Genomic DNA, 22,570 nt, shown 5'->3' on the forward strand with positions numbered 1-22,570 from the left:
TCCAAAACTCCAAAGCTCCAACACTCCAAAACTCTGACACTCCAAAACTACAAAACTACAAAATTCTGAAACTCCAAGATTCCGAATCTCCAAAACGCCAAAACTCCAAATCTCCAAAACTCCAAAACTCCAAAACTCCGAAACTCCGAAACTCCAAAACTCAAAAATTCCGAAACTCCACAACCCTGAACCTCGAAAACTCTGAAACTCCAAAACTCCGAAACTCCAAAACTCCAAAACTCCAACACTCCAAACCTCCGACACTCCAAAACTGCAAAACTACAAAATTCCGAAACTCCAAGACCCCGAATCTCCAAAAGGCCAAAACTCCAAATCTCCGAAACTCCAAAACTCCAAAAATCCGAAACTCTGAAAATTCCAAACTCCAAAACTCCAGAACTCCAAAACTGCAATGGTCCAAAACTCCGAAACTCGGAAACTCCAAAACTCAAAAATTCCGAAACTCCACAGCCCTGAACCTCCAAAACTCTGAAACTCCAAAACTCCGAAACTCCAAAACTCCAAAACTCCAAAACTCCAAAACTCCAAATCTCAAAAAGTGCAAAAATCCAAAACTCAAAAACTCAAAAACTCCAAAACTCCAAAGCTCCAAAGCTCCAAAACTCCAACACTCCAAAACTCCGACGCTACAAAACTACAAAACTACAAAATTCCGAAACTCCAAGATTCCGAATCTCGAAAACGCCAAAACTCCAATTCTCTGAAACTCCAAAACTCCAAAAATCCGAAACTCTGAAAATTCGAAACTCCAAAACTCCAAAATTCCAAAACTTCAATACTCCAAAACTCCGAAACTCCGAAACTCCAAAACTCAAAAATTCCGAAACTCCACAACCCTGAACCTCCAAAACTCTGAAACTCCAAATTTCCGGAACTCCAAAACTCCAAAAATCCGAAACTCTGAAAATTCGAAACTCCAAAACACCAAAACTCCAAAACTCCGAAACTCCAAAACTCAAAAATTCCGAAACTCCACAACCCTGAACCTCGAAAACTCTGAAACTCCAAAACTCCGAAACTCCAAAACTCCAAAACTCCGAAACTGCAAAACTCCAAACTCCGAAACTCCGGAACTCCGAAACTCCAAAACTCAAAAATTCCGAAATTCCACAACCCTGAACCTCGAAAAGTCTGAAACTCCAAAACTCCGAAACTCCGAAACTCCAAAACTCCAAAATCCGAAACTCTGAAAATTCGAAACTACAAAAATTCCAAACCTGCAATTCTCCAAAACTCCGAAACTCCGAAACTCCAAAACTCAAAAATTCCGAAACTCCACAACCCTGAACCTCCAAAACTCTGAAACTCCAAAACTCCGAAACTCCGAAACTCCAAAACTCCAAAAGTGCAAAAATCCAAAACTAAAAAACTCAAAAACTCCAAAACTCCAAAACTCCGAAACTCCGAAACTCCAAAACTCAAAAATTCCGAAACTCCACAACCCTGAACCTCGAAAACTCTGAAACTCCAAAACTCCGAAACTCCGAAACTCCAAAACCCCAAAAATCCGAAACTCTGAAAATTCGAAACTCCAAAACTGCAATTCTCCAAAACTCCGAAACTCCGAAACTCCAATACTCAAAAATTCCGAAACTCCACAACCCTGAACCTTCAAAACTCTGAAACTCCAAAACTCCGAAACTCCGAAACTCCGAAACTCCAAAACTCCAAAACTCAAAAATTCCGAAACTCCACAACCCTGAACCTCGAAAACTCTGAAACTCCAAAACTCCGAAACTCCAAAACTCCAAAACTCCGAAACTGCAAAACTCCAAACTCCGAAACTCCGGAACTCCGAAACTCCAAAACTCAAAAATTCCGAAATTCCACAACCCTGAACCTCGAAAAGTCTGAAACTCCAAAACTCCGAAACTCCGAAACTCCAAAACTCCAAAATCCGAAACTCTGAAAATTCGAAACTCCAAAACTCCAAAATTCCAAAACTGCAATACTCCAAAACTCCGAAACTCCAAAACTCAAAAATTCCGAAACTCCACAACCCTGAACCTCCAAAACTCTGAAACTCCAAAACTCCGAAACTCCGAAACTCCACAACTCCAAAACTCCAAATGTGCAAAAATCCAAAACTCAAAAACTCATAAACTCCAAAACTCCAAAGCTCCAACACTCCAAAACTCTGACACTCCAAAACTACAAAACTACAAAATTCTGAAACTCCAAGATTCCGAATCTCCAAAACGCCAAAACTCCAAATCTCCAAAACTCCAAAACTCCAAAACTCCGAAACTCCGAAACTCCAAAACTCAAAAATTCCGAAACTCCACAACCCTGAACCTCGAAAACTCTGAAACTCCAAAACTCCGAAACTCCAAAACTCCAAAACTCCAACACTCCAAACCTCCGACACTCCAAAACTGCAAAACTACAAAATTCCGAAACTCCAAGACCCCGAATCTCCAAAAGGCCAAAACTCCAAATCTCCGAAACTCCAAAACTCCAAAAATCCGAAACTCTGAAAATTCCAAACTCCAAAACTCCAGAACTCCAAAACTGCAATGGTCCAAAACTCCGAAACTCGGAAACTCCAAAACTCAAAAATTCCGAAACTCCACAGCCCTGAACCTCCAAAACTCTGAAACTCCAAAACTCCGAAACTCCAAAACTCCAAAACTCCAAAACTCCAAAACTCCAAATCTCAAAAAGTGCAAAAATCCAAAACTCAAAAACTCAAAAACTCCAAAACTCCAAAGCTCCAAAGCTCCAAAACTCCAACACTCCAAAACTCCGACGCTACAAAACTACAAAACTACAAAATTCCGAAACTCCAAGATTCCGAATCTCGAAAACGCCAAAACTCCAATTCTCTGAAACTCCAAAACTCCAAAAATCCGAAACTCTGAAAATTCGAAACTCCAAAACTCCAAAATTCCAAAACTTCAATACTCCAAAACTCCGAAACTCCGAAACTCCAAAACTCAAAAATTCCGAAACTCCACAACCCTGAACCTCCAAAACTCTGAAACTCCAAATTTCCGGAACTCCAAAACTCCAAAAATCCGAAACTCTGAAAATTCGAAACTCCAAAACACCAAAACTCCAAAACTCCGAAACTCCAAAACTCAAAAATTCCGAAACTCCACAACCCTGAACCTCGAAAACTCTGAAACTCCAAAACTCCGAAACTCCAAAACTCCAAAACTCCGAAACTGCAAAACTCCAAACTCCGAAACTCCGGAACTCCGAAACTCCAAAACTCAAAAATTCCGAAATTCCACAACCCTGAACCTCGAAAAGTCTGAAACTCCAAAACTCCGAAACTCCGAAACTCCAAAACTCCAAAATCCGAAACTCTGAAAATCCGAAACTCTGAAAATTCGAAACTCCAAAACACCAAAACTCCAAAACTCCGAAACTCCAAAACTCAAAAATTCCGAAACTCCACAACCCTGAACCTCGAAAACTCTGAAACTCCAGAACTCCGAAACTCCAAAACTCCAAAACTCCGAAACTCCGAAACTGCAAAACTCCAAAACTCCGAAACTCCGGAACTCCGAAACTCCAAAACTCAAAAATTCCGAAATTCCACAACCCTGAACCTCGAAAAGTCTGAAACTCCAAAACTCCGAAACTCCGAAACTCCAAAACTCCAAAATCCGAAACTCTGAAAATTCGAAACTACAAAAATTCCAAACCTGCAATTCTCCAAAACTCCGAAACTCCGAAACTCCAAAACTCAAAAATTCCGAAACTACACAACCCTGAACCTCCAAAACTCTGAAACTCCAAAACTCCGAAACTCCGAAACTCCAAAACTCCAAAAGTGCAAAAATCCAAAACTAAAAAACTCAAAAACTCCAAAACTCCAAAGCTCCAAAACTCCAACACTCCAAAACTCCGACACTCCAAAACTACAAAACTACAAAATTCCGACACTCCAAGACTCCGAATCTCCAAAACGCCGAAACTCCAAATCTCGAAAACTCCAAAACTCCAAAAATCCGAAACTGAAAATTCGAAACTCCAAAACCGCAAAACTCCAAAACTCCGAAACTCCGAAACTCCAAAACTCAAAAATTCCGAAACTCCACAACCCTGAACCTCCAGAACTCTGAAACTCTGAAACTCTGAAACTCTGAAACTCCAAAACTCCGAAACTCCGAAACTCCGACACTCCAAAACTACAAAACTGCAAAATTCCGAAACTCCAAGGCCCCGAATCTCCAAAACGCCAAAATTCCAAATCTCCGAAACTCCAAAACTCCGAAAATCCGAAACTCTGTAAATTCGAAACTCCAAAACTCCAAAACACTGAAACTCCGAAACTCCAAAATTCAAAAATTCAGAAACTCCACAACCCTGAACCTCGAAAACTCTGAAACTCCAAAACTCCGAAACTCCGAAACTCCAAAACTCCAAAACTCCGAAACTGCAAAACTCCAAAACTCCGAAACTCCGAAACTCCGGAACTCCGAAACTCCAAAACTCCAAAACTCAAAAATTCCGAAACTCCACAACCCTGAATCTCCAAAACTCCGAAACTCCAAAACTCCAAAACTCCGCAAACCCGAATCTCCACAACTCCGAAACTCCAAAAATCCATACCTCCAAAAATCAAAAATTCCAAAACACGAAAACTCCAATAATTCGAAACTCTGAAAATCCGAAACTCTGAAAATTCTAAACTCCAAAACACCAAAACTCCAAAACTCCGAAACTCCAAAACTCAAAAATTCCGAAACTCCACAACCCTGAACCTCGAAAACTCTGAAACTCCAGAACTCCGAAACTCCAAAACTCCAAAACTCCGAAACTCCGAAACTGCAAAACTCCAAAACTCCGAAACTCCGGAACTCCGAAACTCCAAAACTCAAAAATTCCGAAATTCCACAACCCTGAACCTCGAAAAGTCTGAAACTCCAAAACTCCGAAACTCCGAAACTCCAAAACTCCAAAATCCGAAACTCTGAAAATTCGAAACTACAAAAATTCCAAACCTGCAATTCTCCAAAACTCCGAAACTCCGAAACTCCAAAACTCAAAAATTCCGGAACTCCACAACCCTGAACCTCCAAAACTCTGAAACTCCAAAACTCCGAAACTCCGAAACTCCAAAACTCCAAAAGTGCAAAAATCCAAAACTAAAAAACTCAAAAACTCCAAAACTCCAAAGCTCCAAAACTCCAACACTCCAAAACTCCGACACTCCAAAACTACAAAACTACAAAATTCCGACACTCCAAGACTCCGAATCTCCAAAACGCCGAAACTCCAAATCTCGAAAACTCCAAAACTCCAAAAATCCGAAACTGAAAATTCGAAACTCCAAAACTCCAAAACCGCAAAACTCCAAAACTCCGAAACTCCGAAACTCCAAAACTCAAAAATTCCGAAACTCCACAACCCTGAACCTCCAAAACTCTGAAACTCCAAATCTCCGGAACTCCAAAACTCCAAAAATCCGAAACTCTGAAAATTCGAAACTCCAAAACACCAAAACTCCAAAACTCCGAAACTCCAAAACTCAAAAATTCCGAAACTCCACAACCCTGAACCTCGAAAACTCTGAAACTCCAAAACTCCGAAACTCCAAAACTCCAAAACTCCGAAACTGCAAAACTCCAAACTCCGAAACTCCGGAACTCCGAAACTCCAAAACTCAAAAATTCCGAAATTCCACAACCCTGAACCTCGAAAAGTCTGAAACTCCAAAACTCCGAAACTCCGAAACTCCAAAACTCCAAAAATCCGAAACTCTGAAAATCCGAAACTCTGAAAATTCGAAACTCCAAAACACCAAAACTCCAAAACTCCGAAACTCCAAAACTCAAAAATTCCGAAACTCCACAACCCTGAACCTCGGAAACTCTGAAACTCCAGAACTCCGAAACTCCAAAACTCCAAAACTCCGAAACTCCGAAACTCCGGAACTCCGAAACTCCAAAACTCAAAAATTCCGAAATTCCACAACCCTGAACCTCGAAAAGTCTGAAACTCCAAAACTCCGAAACTCCGAAACTCCAAAACTCCAAAATCCGAAACTCTGAAAATTCGAAACTACAAAAATTCCAAACCTGCAATTCTCCAAAACTCCGAAACTCCGAAACTCCAAAACTCAAAAATTCCGAAACTACACAACCCTGAACCTCCAAAACTCTGAAACTCCAAAACTCCGAAACTCCGAAACTCCAAAACTCCAAAAGTGCAAAAATCCAAAACTAAAAAACTCAAAAACTCCAAAACTCTAAAGCTCCAAAACTCCAACACTCCAAAACTCCGACACTCCAAAACTACAAAACTACAAAATTCCGACACTCCAAGACTCCGAATCTCCAAAACGCCGAAACTCCAAATCTCGAAAACTCCAAAACTCCAAAAATCCGAAACTGAAAATTCGAAACTCCAAAACTCCAAAACCGCAAAACTCCAAAACTCCGAAACTCCGAAACTCCAAAACTCAAAAATTCCGAAACTCCACAACCCTGAACCTCCAGAACTCTGAAACTCTGAAACTCTGAAACTCTGAAACTCCAAAACTCCGAAACTCCGAAACTCCGACACTCCAAAACTACAAAACTGCAAAATTCCGAAACTCCAAGGCCCCGAATCTCCAAAACGCCAAAATTCCAAATCTCCGAAACTCCAAAACTCCGAAAATCCGAAACTCTGTAAATTCGAAACTCCAAAACTCCAAAACACTGAAACTCCGAAACTCCAAAATTCAAAAATTCAGAAACTCCACAACCCTGAACCTCGAAAACTCTGAAACTCCAAAACTCCGAAACTCCGAAACTCCAAAACTCCAAAACTCCGAAACTGCAAAACTCCAAAACTCCGAAACTCCGAAACTCCAGAACTCCGAAACTCCAAAACTCCAAAACTCAAAAATTCCGAAACTCCACAACCCTGAATCTCCAAAACTCCGAAACTCCAAAACTCCAAAACTCCGCAAACCCGAATCTCCACAACTCCGAAACTCCAAAAATCCATACCTCCAAAAATCAAAAATTCCAAAACACGAAAACTCCAATAATTCGAAACTCCGACACTCCAAAACTCCAAAACTACAAAATTCTGGAACAAAACCCTGAATATCCAAAAATCCATACCTCCAAAGCTCCAAAAATCCAAAACTCCAAAACTCCAAACCTCCAAAAGTGCAAAAATCCAAAACTCCAAAACTCAAAAATCCAAAACTTAAAAACTCCAAACTCCAAAAATCCAAAAATCCAAAACTCAAAAATCCAAAACTTAAAAACTCCAAACTCCAAAAATCCGAAACTCAAAAATTTCAAAACTCCAAAACTCTAAAACTCTAAAACTCCAAAACTCCAACACTCCGAAACTCCGACACTCCAAAACCACAAAACTACAAAATTCCGAAACTCCAAGACCCCGAATCCCCAAAACGCCGCAATTCCAAATCTCCGAAACTCCAAAACTCCAAAAATTTGAAACTGAAAATTCGAAACTCCAAAACTCCAGAACACCAAAACTCCAAAACTGCAAAACTCCAAAACTCCGAAACTCCGAAACTCCAAAACTCAAAAATTCCGACACTCCACAACCCTGAATCTCCAAAACTCTGAAACTCCAAAACTCCGAAAGTCCGAAACTCCTAAACTCCAAAACTCCAAAACTACAAAATTCCGAAACTCCAAGATTCCGAATCTCGAAAACGCCAAAAGTCCAATTCTCCAAAACTCCAAAACTCCAAAAATCCTAAACTCTGAAAATTCGCAACTCCAAAACTCCAAAACTCCAAAACTGCAATACTCCAAAACTCCGAAACTCCGAAACTCCAAAACTCCAAAACTCCAAAAATCCGAAACTCTGAAAATTCGAAACTCCAAAACTCCAAAACTGCAATTCTCCAAAACTCCGAAACTCCGAAACTCCAATACTCAAAAATGCCGAAACTCCACAACACTGAACCTCCAAAACTCTGAAACTCCAAAACTCCGAAACTCCGAAACTCCAAAACTCCAAAACTCAAAAATTCCGGAACTCCACAACCCTGAACCTCCAAAACTCTGAAACTCCAAAACTCCGAAACTCCGAAACTCCAAAACTCCAAAAGTGCAAAAATCCAAAACTAAAAAACTCAAAAACTCCAAAACTCCAAAGCTCCAACACTCCAAAACTCTGACACTCCAAAACTACAAAACTACAAAATTCCGAAACTCCAAGATTCCGAATCTCCAAAACGCCAAAACTCCAAATCTCTGAAACTCCAAAACTCCAAAACTCCAAAACTGCAATACTCCAAACCTCCGAAACTCCGAAACTCCAAAACTAAAAAATTCCGAAACTCCACAACCCTGAACCTCCAAAACTCTGAAACTCCAAAACTCCAAAAGTGCAAAAATCCAAAACTCCAAAACTCAAAAACTCCAAAACTCCAAAGCTCCAAAACTCCAACACTCCAAAACTCCGACACTCGAAAACTACAAAACTACAAAATTCCGAAACTCCAAGATTCCGAATCTCCAAAACGCCAAAACTCCAAATCTCCGAAACTCCAAAACTCCAAAAATCCGAAACTCTGGAAATTCGAAACTCCAAAACTCCAAAACTCCGAAACTCCGAAACTCCAAAACTCAAAAATTCCGAAACTCCACAACCCTGAACCTCGAAAACTCTGAAACTCCAAAACTCCGAAACTCCGAAACTCCAAAACCCCAAAAATCCGAAACTCTGAAAATTCGAAACTCCAAAACTGCAATTCTCCAAAACTCCGAAACTCCGAAACTCCAATACTCAAAAATTCCGAAACTCCACAACCCTGAACCTTCAAAACTCTGAAACTCCAAAACTCCGAAACTCCGAAACTCCGAAACTCCAAAACTCCAAAACTCCAAAACTCCAAAAGTGCAAAAATCCAAAACTCAAAAACACCATAACTCCAAAACTCCAAAGCTCCAAAACTCAAACACTCCAAAACTCTGACACTCCAAAACTACAACACTACAAAATTCCGAAACTCCAAGATTCCGAATCTCCAAAACGCCAAAACTCCAAGTCTCCGAAACTCCAAAACTCCAAAAATCCGAAACTCTGAAAATTCGAAACTCCAAAACTCCAAAATTCCAAAACTGCAATACTCCAAAACTCCGAAACTCCAAAACTCAAAAATTCCGAAACTCCACAACCCTGAACCTCCAAAACTCTGAAACTCCAAAACTCCGAAACTCCGAAACTCCACAACTCCAAAACTCCAAATGTGCAAAAATCCAAAACTCAAAAACTCATAAACTCCAAAACTCCAAAGCTCCAACACTCCAAAACTCTGACACTCCAAAACTACAAAACTACAAAATTCTGAAACTCCAAGATTCCGAATCTCCAAAACGCCAAAACTCCAAATCTCCAAAACTCCAAAACTCCAAAACTCCGAAACTCCGAAACTCCAAAACTCAAAAATTCCGAAACTCCACAACCCTGAACCTCGAAAACTCTGAAACTCCAAAACTCCGAAACTCCAAAACTCCAAAACTCCAACACTCCAAACCTCCGACACTCCAAAACTGCAAAACTACAAAATTCCGAAACTCCAAGACCCCGAATCTCCAAAAGGCCAAAACTCCAAATCTCCGAAACTCCAAAACTCCAAAAATCCGAAACTCTGAAAATTCCAAACTCCAAAACTCCAGAACTCCAAAACTGCAATGGTCCAAAACTCCGAAACTCGGAAACTCCAAAACTCAAAAATTCCGAAACTCCACAGCCCTGAACCTCCAAAACTCTGAAACTCCAAAACTCCGAAACTCCAAAACTCCAAAACTCCAAAACTCCAAAACTCCAAATCTCAAAAAGTGCAAAAATCCAAAACTCAAAAACTCAAAAACTCCAAAACTCCAAAGCTCCAAAGCTCCAAAACTCCAACACTCCAAAACTCCGACGCTACAAAACTACAAAACTACAAAATTCCGAAACTCCAAGATTCCGAATCTCGAAAACGCCAAAACTCCAATTCTCTGAAACTCCAAAACTCCAAAAATCCGAAACTCTGAAAATTCGAAACTCCAAAACTCCAAAATTCCAAAACTTCAATACTCCAAAACTCCGAAACTCCGAAACTCCAAAACTCAAAAATTCCGAAACTCCACAACCCTGAACCTCCAAAACTCTGAAACTCCAAATTTCCGGAACTCCAAAACTCCAAAAATCCGAAACTCTGAAAATTCGAAACTCCAAAACACCAAAACTCCAAAACTCCGAAACTCCAAAACTCAAAAATTCCGAAACTCCACAACCCTGAACCTCGAAAACTCTGAAACTCCAAAACTCCGAAACTCCAAAACTCCAAAACTCCGAAACTGCAAAACTCCAAACTCCGAAACTCCGGAACTCCGAAACTCCAAAACTCAAAAATTCCGAAATTCCACAACCCTGAACCTCGAAAAGTCTGAAACTCCAAAACTCCGAAACTCCGAAACTCCAAAACTCCAAAATCCGAAACTCTGAAAATTCGAAACTACAAAAATTCCAAACCTGCAATTCTCCAAAACTCCGAAACTCCGAAACTCCAAAACTCAAAAATTCCGAAACTCCACAACCCTGAACCTCCAAAACTCTGAAACTCCAAAACTCCGAAACTCCGAAACTCCAAAACTCCAAAAGTGCAAAAATCCAAAACTAAAAAACTCAAAAACTCCAAAACTCCAAAGCTCCAAAACTCCAACACTCCAAAACTCCGACACTCCAAAACTACAAAACTACAAAATTCCGACACTCCAAGACTCCGAATCTCCAAAACGCCGAAACTCCAAATCTCGAAAACTCCAAAACTCCAAAAATCCGAAACTGAAAATTCGAAACTCCAAAACTCCAAAACCGCAAAACTCCAAAACTCCGAAACTCCGAAACTCCAAAACTCAAAAATTCCGAAACTCCACAACCCTGAACCTCCAAAACTCTGAAACTCCAAATCTCCGGAACTCCAAAACTCCAAAAATCCGAAACTCTGAAAATTCGAAACTCCAAAACACCAAAACTCCAAAGCTCCGAAACTCCAAAACTCAAAAATTCCGAAACTCCACAACCCTGAACCTCGAAAACTCTGAAACTCCAAAACTCCGAAACTCCAAAACTCCAAAACTCCGAAACTGCAAAACTCCAAACTCCGAAACTCCGGAACTCCGAAACTCCAAAACTCAAAAATTCCGAAATTCCACAACCCTGAACCTCGAAAAGTCTGAAACTCCAAAACTCCGAAACTCCGAAACTCCAAAACTCCAAAAATCCGAAACTCTGAAAATCCGAAACTCTGAAAATTCGAAACTCCAAAACACCAAAACTCCAAAACTCCGAAACTCCAAAACTCAAAAATTCCGAAACTCCACAACCCTGAACCTCGAAAACTCTGAAACTCCAGAACTCCGAAACTCCAAAACTCCAAAACTCCGAAACTCCGAAACTGCAAAACTCCAAAACTCCGAAACTCCGGAACTCCGAAACTCCAAAACTCAAAAATTCCGAAATTCCACAACCCTGAACCTCGAAAAGTCTGAAACTCCAAAACTCCGAAACTCCGAAACTCCAAAACTCCAAAATCCGAAACTCTGAAAATTCGAAACTACAAAAATTCCAAACCTGCAATTCTCCAAAACTCCGAAACTCCGAAACTCCAAAACTCAAAAATTCCGAAACTCCACAACCCTTAACCTCCAAAACTCTGAAACTCCAAAACTCCGAAACTCCGAAACTCCAAAACTCCAAAAGTGCAAAAATCCAAAACTAAAAAACTCAAAAACTCCAAAACTCCAACACTCCAAAACTCCGACACTCCAAAACTACAAAACTACAAAATTCCGACACTCCAAGACTCCGAATCTCCAAAACGCCGAAACTCCAAATCTCGAAAACTCCAAAACTCCAAAAATCCGAAACTGAAAATCCGAAACTCGAAAACTCCAAAACCGCAAAACTCCAAAACTCCGAAACTCCGAAACTCCAAAACTCAAAAATTCCGAAACTCCACAACCCTGAACCTCCAGAACTCTGAAACTCTGAAACTCTGAAACTCCAAAACTCCGAAACTCCGAAACTCCGACACTCCAAAACTACAAAACTGCAAAATTCCGAAACTCCAAGGCCCCGAATCTCCAAAACGCCAAAATTCCAAATCTCCGAAACTCCAAAACTCCGAAAATCCGAAACTCTGTAAATTCGAAACTCCAAAACTCCAAAACTCCGAAAATCCGAAACTCCAAAATTCAAAAATTCAGAAACTCCACAACCCTGAACCTCGAAAACTCTGAAACTCCAAAACTCCGAAACTCCGAAACTCCAAAACTCCAAAACTCCGAAACTGCAAAACTCCAAAACTCCGAAACTCCGAAACTCCGGAACTCCGAACCTCCAAAACTCCAAAACTCAAAAATTCCGAAACTCCACAACCCTGAATCTCCAAAACTCCGAAACTCCAAAACTCCAAAAGTGCAAAAATCCAAAACTCCAAAACTCCAAAACTCCACAAACCCGAATCTCCACAACTCCGAAACTCCAAAAATTCATACCTCCAAAAATCAAAAATTCCAAAACACGAAAACTCCAATAATTCGAAACTCCGACACTCCAAAACTCCAAAACTACAAAATTCTGGAACAAAACCCTGAATATCCAAAAATCCATACCTCCAAAGCTCCAAAAATCCAAAACTCCAAAACTCCAAACCTCCAAAAGTGCAAAAATCCAAAACTCCAAAACTCAAAAATCCAAAACTTAAAAACTCCAAACTCCAAAAATCCAAAAATCCAAAACTCAAAAATCCAAAACTTAAAAACTCCAAACTCCAAAAATCCGAAACTCAAAAATTTCAAAACTCCAAAACTCTAAAACTCTAAAACTCCAAAACTCCAACACTCCGAAACTCCGACACTCCAAAACCACAAAACTACAAAATTCCGAAACTCCAAGACCCCGAATCCCCAAAACGCCGCAATTCCAAATCTCCGAAACTCCAAAACTCCAAAAATTTGAAACTCTGAAAATTCGAAACTCCAAAACTCCAGAACACCAAAACTCCAAAACTGCAAAACTCCAAAACTCCGAAACTCCGAAACTCCAAAACTCAAAAATTCCGACACTCCACAACCCTGAATCTCCAAAACTCTGAAACTCCAAAACTCCGAAAGTCCAAAACTCCTAAACTCCAAAACTCCAAAACTACAAAATTCCGAAACTCCAAGATTCCGAATCTCGAAAACGCCAAAAGTCCAATTCTCCAAAACTCCAAAACTCCAAAAATGCTAAACTCTGAAAATTCGCAACTCCAAAACTCCAAAACTCCAAAACTGCAATACTCCAAAACTCCGAAACTCCGAAACTCCAAAACTCCAAAACTCCAAAAATCCGAAACTGAAAATTCGAAACTCCAAAACTTCAAAACTGCAATTCTCCAAAACTCCGAAACTCCGAAACTCCAATACTCAAAAATGCCGAAACTCCACAACACTGAACCTCCAAAACTCTGAAACTCCAAAACTCCGAAACTCCGAAACTCCAAAACTCCAAAAGTGCAAAAATACAAAAACTCCAAAACTCCAAAGCTCCAAAGCTCCAAAACTCCAACACTCCAAAACTCCGACGCTACAAAACTACAAAACTACAAAATTCCGAAACTCCAAGACTCCGAATCTCGAAAACGCCAAAACTCCAATTCTCTGAAACTCCAAAACTCCAAAAATCCGAAACTCTGAAAATTCGAAACTCCAAAACTCCAAAATTCCAAAACTTCAATACTCCAAAACTCCGAAACTCCGAAACTCCAAAACTCAAAAATTCCGAAACTCCACAACCGTGAACCTCCAAAACTCTGAAACTCCAAATCTCCGGAACTCCAAAACTCCAAAAATCCGAAACTCTGAAATTCGAAACTCCAAAACACCAAAACTCCAAAACTCCGAAACTCCAAAACTCAAAAATTCCGAAACTCCACAACCCTGAACCTCGAAAACTCTGAAACTCCAAAACTCCGAAACTCCAAAACTCCAAAACTCCGAAACTGCAAAACTCCAAACTCCGAAACTCCGGAACTCCGAAACTCCAAAACTCAAAAATTCCGAAATTCCACAACCCTGAACCTCGAAAAGTCTGAAACTCCAAAACTCCGAAACTCCGAAACTCCAAAACTCCAAAAATCCGAAACTCTGAAAATCCGAAACTCTGAAAATTCGAAACTCCAAAACACCAAAACTCCAAAACCCCGAAACTCCAAAACTCAAAAATTCCGAAACTCCACAACCCTGAACCTCGAAAACTCTGAAACTCCAGAACTCCGAAACTCCAAAACTCCAAAACTCCGAAATCCCAAACTCTGAAAATTCGAAACTACAAAAATTCCAAACCTGCAATTCTCCAAAACTCCGAAACTCCAAACCTCAAAAATTCCGAAACTCCACAACCCTGAACCTCCAAAACTCTGAAACTCCAAAACTCCGAAACTCCGAAACTCCAAAACTCCAAAAGTGCAAAAATCCAAAACTAAAAAACTCAAAAACTCCAAAACTCCAAAGCTCCAAAACTCCAACACTCCAAAACTCCGACACTCCAAAACTACAAAACTACAAAATTCCGACACTCCAAGACTCCGAATCTCCGAAACGCCGAAACTCCAAATCTCGAAAACTCCAAAACTCCAAAAATCCGAAACTGAAAATTCGAAACTCCAAAACTCCAAAACCCCAAAACTCCAAAACTCCGAAACTCCGAAACTCCAAAACTAAAAAATTCCGAAACTCCACAACCCTGAACCTCCAAAACTCTGAAACTCCAAATCTCCGGAACTCCAAAACTCCAAAAATCCGAAACTCTGAAAATCCGAAACTCTGAAAATTCGAAACTCCAAAACACCAAAACTCCAAAACTCCGAAACTCCAAAACTCAAAAATTCCGAAACTCCACAACCCTGAACCTCGAAAACTCTGAAACTCCAGAACTCCGAAACTCCAAAACTCCAAAACTCCGAAACTCCGAAACTGCAAAACTCCAAAACTCCGATACTCCGGAACTCCGAAACTCCAAAACTCAAAAATTCCGAAATTCCACAACCCTGAACCTCGAAAAGTCTGAAACTCCAAAACTCCGAAACTCCGAAACTCCAAAACTCCAAAATCCGAAACTCTGAAAATTCGAAACTACAAAAATTCCAAACCTGCAATTCTCCAAAACTCCGAAACTCCGAAACTCCAAAACTCAAAAATTCCGAAACTCCACAACCCTGAACCTCCAAAACTCTGAAACTCCAAAACTCCGAAACTCCGAAACTCCAAAACTCCAAAAGTGCAAAAATCCAAAACTAAAAAACTCAAAAACTCCAAAACTCCAAAGCTCCAAAACTCCAACACTCCAAAACTCCGACACTCCAAAACTACAAAACTACAAAATTCCGACACTCCAAGACTCCGAATCTCCAAAACGCCGAAACTCCAAATCTCGAAAACTCCAAAACTCCAAAAATCCGAAACTGAAAATTCGAAACTCCAAAACTCCAAAACCGCAAAACTCCAAAACTCCGAAACTCCGAAACTCCAAAACTCAAAAATTCCGAAACTCCACAACCCTGAACCTCCAGAACTCTGAAACTCTGAAACTCTGAAACTCTGAAACTCCAAAACTACAAAACTGCAAAATTCCGAAACTCCAAGGCCCCGAATCTCCAAAACGCCAAAATTCCAAATCTCCGAAACTCCAAAACTCCGAAAATCCGAAACTCTGTAAATTCGAAACTCCAAAACTGCAAAACACTGAAACTCCGAAACTCCAAAATTCAAAAATTCAGAAACTCCACAACCCTGAACCTCGAAAACTCTGAAACTCCAAAACTCCAAAACTCCGAAACTCCAAAACTCCAAAACTCCGAAACTGCAAAACTCCAAAACTCCGAAACTCCGAAACTCCGGAACTCCGAAACTCCAAAACTCCAAAACTCAAAAATTCCGAAACTCCACAACCCTGAATCTCCAAAACTCCGAAACTCCAAAACTCCAAAAGTGCTAAAATCCAAAACTCCAAAACTCCAAAACTCCACAAACCCGAATCTCCACAACTCCGAAACTCCAAAAATCCATACCTCCAAAAATCAAAAATTCCAAAACACGAAAACTCCAATAATTCGAAACTCCGACACTCCAAAACTCCAAAACTACAAAATTCTGGAACAAAACCCTGAATATCCAAAAATCCATACCTCCAAAGCTCCAAAAATCCAAAACTCCAAAACTCCAAACCTCCAAAAGTGCAAAAATCCAAAACTCCAAAACTCAAAAATCCAAAACTTAAAAACTCCAAACTCCAAAAATCCAAAAATCCAAAACTCAAAAATCCAAAACTTAAAAACTCCAAACTCCAAAAATCCGAAACTCAAAAATTTCAAAACTCCAAAACTCTAAAACTCTAAAACTCCAAAACTCCAACACTCCGAAACTCCGACACTCCAAAACCACAAAACTACAAAATTCCGAAACTCCAAGACCCCGAATCCCCAAAACGCCGAAATTCCAAATCTCCGAAACTCCAAAACTCCAAAAATTTGAAACTCTGAAAATTCGAAACTCCAAAACTCCAGAACACCAAAACTCCAAAACTGCAAAACTCCAAAACTCCGAAACTCCGAAACTCCAAAACTCAAAAATTCCGACACTCCACAACCCTGAATCTCCAAAACTCTGAAACTCCAAAACTCCGAAAGTCCGAAACTCCTAAACTCCAAAACTCCAAAACTACAAAATTCCGAAACTCCAAGATTCCGAATCTCGAAAACGCCAAAAGTCCAATTCTCCAAAACTCCAAAACTCCAAAAATCCTAAACTCTGAAAATTCGCAACTCCAAAACTCCAAAACTCCAAAACTGCAATACTCCAAAACTCCGAAACTCCGAAACTCCAAAACTCCAAAACTCCAAAAATCCGAAACTCTGAAAATTCGAAACTCCAAAACTCCAAAACTGCAATTCTCCAAAACTCCGAAACTCCGAAACTCCAATACTCAAAAATGCCGAAACTCCACAACACTGAACCTCCAAAACTCTGAAACTCCAAAACTCCGAAACTCCGAAACTCCGAAACTCCAAAACTCCAAAAGTGCAAAAATCCAAAACTAAAAAACTCAAAAACTCCAAAACTCCAAAGCTCCAAAACTCCAACACTCCAAAACTCCGACACTCCAAAACTACAAAACTACAAAATTCCGACACTCCAAGACTCCGAATCTCCAAAACGCCGAAACTCCAAATCTCGAAAACTCCAAAACTCCAAAAATCCGAAACTGAAAATTCGAAACTCCAAAACTCCAAAACCGCAAAACTCCAAAACTCCGAAACTCCGAAACTCCAAAACTCAAAAATTCCGAAACTCCACAACCCTGAACCTCCAAAACTCTGAAACTCCAAATCTCCGGAACTCCAAAACTCCAAAAATCCGAAACTCTGAAAATTCGAAACTCCAAAACACCAAAACTCCAAAACTCCGAAACTCCAAAACTCAAAAATTCCGAAACTCCACAACCCTGAACCTCGAAAACTCTGAAACTCCAAAACTCCGAAACTCCAAAACTCCAAAACTCCGAAACTGCAAAACTCCAAACTCCGAAACTCCGGAACTCCGAAACTCCAAAACTCAAAAATTCCGAAATTCCACAACCCTGAACCTCGAAAAGTCTGAAACTCCAAAACTCCGAAACTCCGAAACTCCAAAACTCCAAAAATCCGAAACTCTGAAAATCCGAAACTCTGAAAATTCGAAACTCCAAAACACCAAAACTCCAAAACTCCGAAACTCCAAAACTCAAAAATTCCGAAACTCCACAACCCTGAACCTCGAAAACTCTGAAACTCCAGAACTCCGAAACTCCAAAACTCCAAAACTCCGAAACTCCGAAACTGCAAAACTCCAAAACTCCGAAACTCCGGAACTCCGAAACTCCAAAACTCAAAAATTCCGAAATTCCACAACCCTGAACCTCGAAAAGTCTGAAACTCCAAAACTCCGAAACTCCGAAACTCCAAAACTCCAAAATCCGAAACTCTGAAAATTCGAAACTACAAAAATTCCAAACCTGCAATTCTCCAAAACTCCGAAACTCCGAAACTCCAAAACTCAAAAATTCCGAAACTACACAACCCTGAACCTCCAAAACTCTGAAACTCCAAAACTCCGAAACTCCGAAACTCCAAAACTCCAAAAGTGCAAAAATCCAAAACTAAAAAACTCAAAAACTCCAAAACTCCAAAGCTCCAAAACTCCAACACTCCAAAACTCCGACACTCCAAAACTACAAAACTACAAAATTCCGACACTCCAAGACTCCGAATCTCCAAAACGCCGAAACTCCAAATCTCGAAAACTCCAAAACTCCAAAAATCCGAAACTGAAAATTCGAAACTCCAAAACCGCAAAACTCCAAAACTCCGAAACTCCGAAACTCCAAAACTCAAAAATTCCGAAACTCCACAACCCTGAACCTCCAGAACTCTGAAACTCTGAAACTCTGAAACTCTGAAACTCCAAAACTCCGAAACTCCGAAACTCCGACACTCCAAAACTACAAAACTGCAAAATTCCGAAACTCCAAGGCCCCGAATCTCCAAAACGCCAAAATTCCAAATCTCCGAAACTCCAAAACTCCGAAAATCCGAAACTCTGTAAATTCGAAACTCCAAAACTCCAAAACACTGAAACTCCGAAACTCCAAAATTCAAAAATTCAGAAACTCCACAACCCTGAACCTCGAAAACTCTGAAACTCCAAAACTCCGAAACTCCGAAACTCCAAAACTCCAAAACTCCGAAACTGCAAAACTCCAAAACTCCGAAACTCCGAAACTCCGGAACTCCGAAACTCCAAAACTCCAAAACTCAAAAATTCCGAAACTCCACAACCCTGAATCTCCAAAACTCCGAAACTCCAAAACTCCAAAACTCCGCAAACCCGAATCTCCACAACTCCGAAACTCCAAAAATCCATACCTCCAAAAATCAAAAATTCCAAAACACGAAAACTCCAATAATTCGAAACTCTGAAAATCCGAAACTCTGAAAATTCTAAACTCCAAAACACCAAAACTCCAAAACTCCGAAACTCCAAAACTCAAAAATTCCGAAACTCCACAACCCTGAACCTCGAAAACTCTGAAACTCCAGAACTCCGAAACTCCAAAACTCCAAAACTCCGAAACTCCGAAACTGCAAAACTCCAAAACTCCGAAACTCCGGAACTCCGAAACTCCAAAACTCAAAAATTCCGAAATTCCACAACCCTGAACCTCGAAAAGTCTGAAACTCCAAAACTCCGAAACTCCGAAACTCCAAAACTCCAAAATCCGAAACTCTGAAAATTCGAAACTACAAAAATTCCAAACCTGCAATTCTCCAAAACTCCGAAACTCCGAAACTCCAAAACTCAAAAATTCCGGAACTCCACAACCCTGAACCTCCAAAACTCTGAAACTCCAAAACTCCGAAACTCCGAAACTCCAAAACTCCAAAAGTGCAAAAATCCAAAACTAAAAAACTCAAAAACTCCAAAACTCCAAAGCTCCAAAACTCCAACACTCCAAAACTCCGACACTCCAAAACTACAAAACTACAAAATTCCGACACTCCAAGACTCCGAATCTCCAAAACGCCGAAACTCCAAATCTCGAAAACTCCAAAACTCCAAAAATCCGAAACTGAAAATTCGAAACTCCAAAACTCCAAAACCGCAAAACTCCAAAACTCCGAAACTCCGAAACTCCAAAACTCAAAAATTCCGAAACTCCACAACCCTGAACCTCCAAAACTCTGAAACTCCAAATCTCCGGAACTCCAAAACTCCAAAAATCCGAAACTCTGAAAATTCGAAACTCCAAAACACCAAAACTCCAAAACTCCGAAACTCCAAAACTCAAAAATTCCGAAACTCCACAACCCTGAACCTCGAAAACTCTGAAACTCCAAAACTCCGAAACTCCAAAACTCCAAAACTCCGAAACTGCAAAACTCCAAACTCCGAAACTCCGGAACTCCGAAACTCCAAAACTCAAAAATTCCGAAATTCCACAACCCTGAACCTCGAAAAGTCTGAAACTCCAAAACTCCGAAACTCCGAAACTCCAAAACTCCAAAAATCCGAAACTCTGAAAATCCGAAACTCTGAAAATTCGAAACTCCAAAACACCAAAACTCCAAAACTCCGAAACTCCAAAACTCAAAAATTCCGAAACTCCACAACCCTGAACCTCGGAAACTCTGAAACTCCAGAACTCCGAAACTCCAAAACTCCAAAACTCCGAAACTCCGAAACTCCGGAACTCCGAAACTCCAAAACTCAAAAATTCCGAAATTCCACAACCCTGAACCTCGAAAAGTCTGAAACTCCAAAACTCCGAAACTCCGAAACTCCAAAACTCCAAAATCCGAAACTCTGAAAATTCGAAACTACAAAAATTCCAAACCTGCAATTCTCCAAAACTCCGAAACTCCGAAACTCCAAAACTCAAAAATTCCGAAACTACACAACCCTGAACCTCCAAAACTCTGAAACTCCAAAACTCCGAAACTCCGAAACTCCAAAACTCCAAAAGTGCAAAAATCCAAAACTAAAAAACTCAAAAACTCCAAAACTCTAAAGCTCCAAAACTCCAACACTCCAAAACTCCGACACTCCAAAACTACAAAACTACAAAATTCCGACACTCCAAGACTCCGAATCTCCAAAACGCCGAAACTCCAAATCTCGAAAACTCCAAAACTCCAAAAATCCGAAACTGAAAATTCGAAACTCCAAAACTCCAAAACCGCAAAACTCCAAAACTCCGAAACTCCGAAACTCCAAAACTCAAAAATTCCGAAACTCCACAACCCTGAACCTCCAGAACTCTGAAACTCTGAAACTCTGAAACTCTGAAACTCCAAAACTCCGAAACTCCGAAACTCCGACACTCCAAAACTACAAAACTGCAAAATTCCGAAACTCCAAGGCCCCGAATCTCCAAAACGCCAAAATTCCAAATCTCCGAAACTCCAAAACTCCGAAAATCCGAAACTCTGTAAATTCGAAACTCCAAAACTCCAAAACACTGAAACTCCGAAACTCCAAAATTCAAAAATTCAGAAACTCCACAACCCTGAACCTCGAAAACTCTGAAACTCCAAAACTCCGAAACTCCGAAACTCCAAAACTCCAAAACTCCGAAACTGCAAAACTCCAAAACTCCGAAACTCCGAAACTCCAGAACTCCGAAACTCCAAAACTCCAAAACTCAAAAATTCCGAAACTCCACAACCCTGAATCTCCAAAACTCCGAAACTCCAAAACTCCAAAACTCCGCAAACCCGAATCTCCACAACTCCGAAACTCCAAAAATCCATACCTCCAAAAATCAAAAATTCCAAAACACGAAAACTCCAATAATTCGAAACTCCGACACTCCAAAACTCCAAAACTACAAAATTCTGGAACAAAACCCTGAATATCCAAAAATCCATACCTCCAAAGCTCCAAAAATCCAAAACTCCAAAACTCCAAACCTCCAAAAGTGCAAAAATCCAAAACTCCAAAACTCAAAAATCCAAAACTTAAAAACTCCAAACTCCAAAAATCCAAAAATCCAAAACTCAAAAATCCAAAACTTAAAAACTCCAAACTCCAAAAATCCGAAACTCAAAAATTTCAAAACTCCAAAACTCTAAAACTCTAAAACTCCAAAACTCCAACACTCCGAAACTCCGACACTCCAAAACCACAAAACTACAAAATTCCGAAACTCCAAGACCCCGAATCCCCAAAACGCCGAAATTCCAAATCTCCGAAACTCCAAAACTCCAAAAATTTGAAACTCTGAAAATTCGAAACTCCAAAACTCCAGAACACCAAAACTCCAAAACTGCAAAACTCCAAAACTCCGAAACTCCGAAACTCCAAAACTCAAAAATTCCGACACTCCACAACCCTGAATCTCCAAAACTCTGAAACTCCAAAAGTCCGAAAGTCCGAAACTCCTGAACTCCAAAACTCCAAAACTACAAAATTCCGAAACTCCAAGATTCCGAATCTCGAAAACGCCAAAAGTCTAATTCTCCAAAACTCCAAAACTCCAAAAATCCTAAACTCTGAAAATTCGCAACTCCAAAACTCCAAAACTCCAAAACTGCAATACTCCAAAACTCCGAAACTCCGAAACTCCAAAACTCCAAAACTCCAAAAATCCGAAACTCTGAAAATTCGAAACTCCAAAACTCCAAAACTGCAATTCTCCAAAACTCCGAAACTCCGAAACTCCAATACTCAAAAATGCCGAAACTCCACAACACTGAACCTCCAAAACTCTGAAACTCCAAAACTCCGAAACTCCGAAACTCCAAAACTCCAAAAGTGCAAAAATACAAAAACTCCAAAACTCCAAAGCTCCAAAGCTCCAAAACTCCAACACTCCAAAACTCCGACGCTACAAAACTACAAAACTACAAAATTCCGAAACTCCAAGATTCCGAATCTCGAAAACGCCAAAACTCCAATTCTCTGAAACTCCAAAACTCCAAAAATCCGAAACTCTGAAAATTCGAAACTCCAAAACTCCAAAATTCCAAAACTTCAATACTCCAAAACTC

Source organism: Amblyomma mixtum, chromosome 1 (genome assembly GCF_055824585.1).
Source record: "Amblyomma mixtum isolate Tamu chromosome 1, ASM5582458v1, whole genome shotgun sequence".
In the NCBI taxonomy this organism is placed as follows: domain Eukaryota; kingdom Metazoa; phylum Arthropoda; class Arachnida; order Ixodida; family Ixodidae; genus Amblyomma; species Amblyomma mixtum.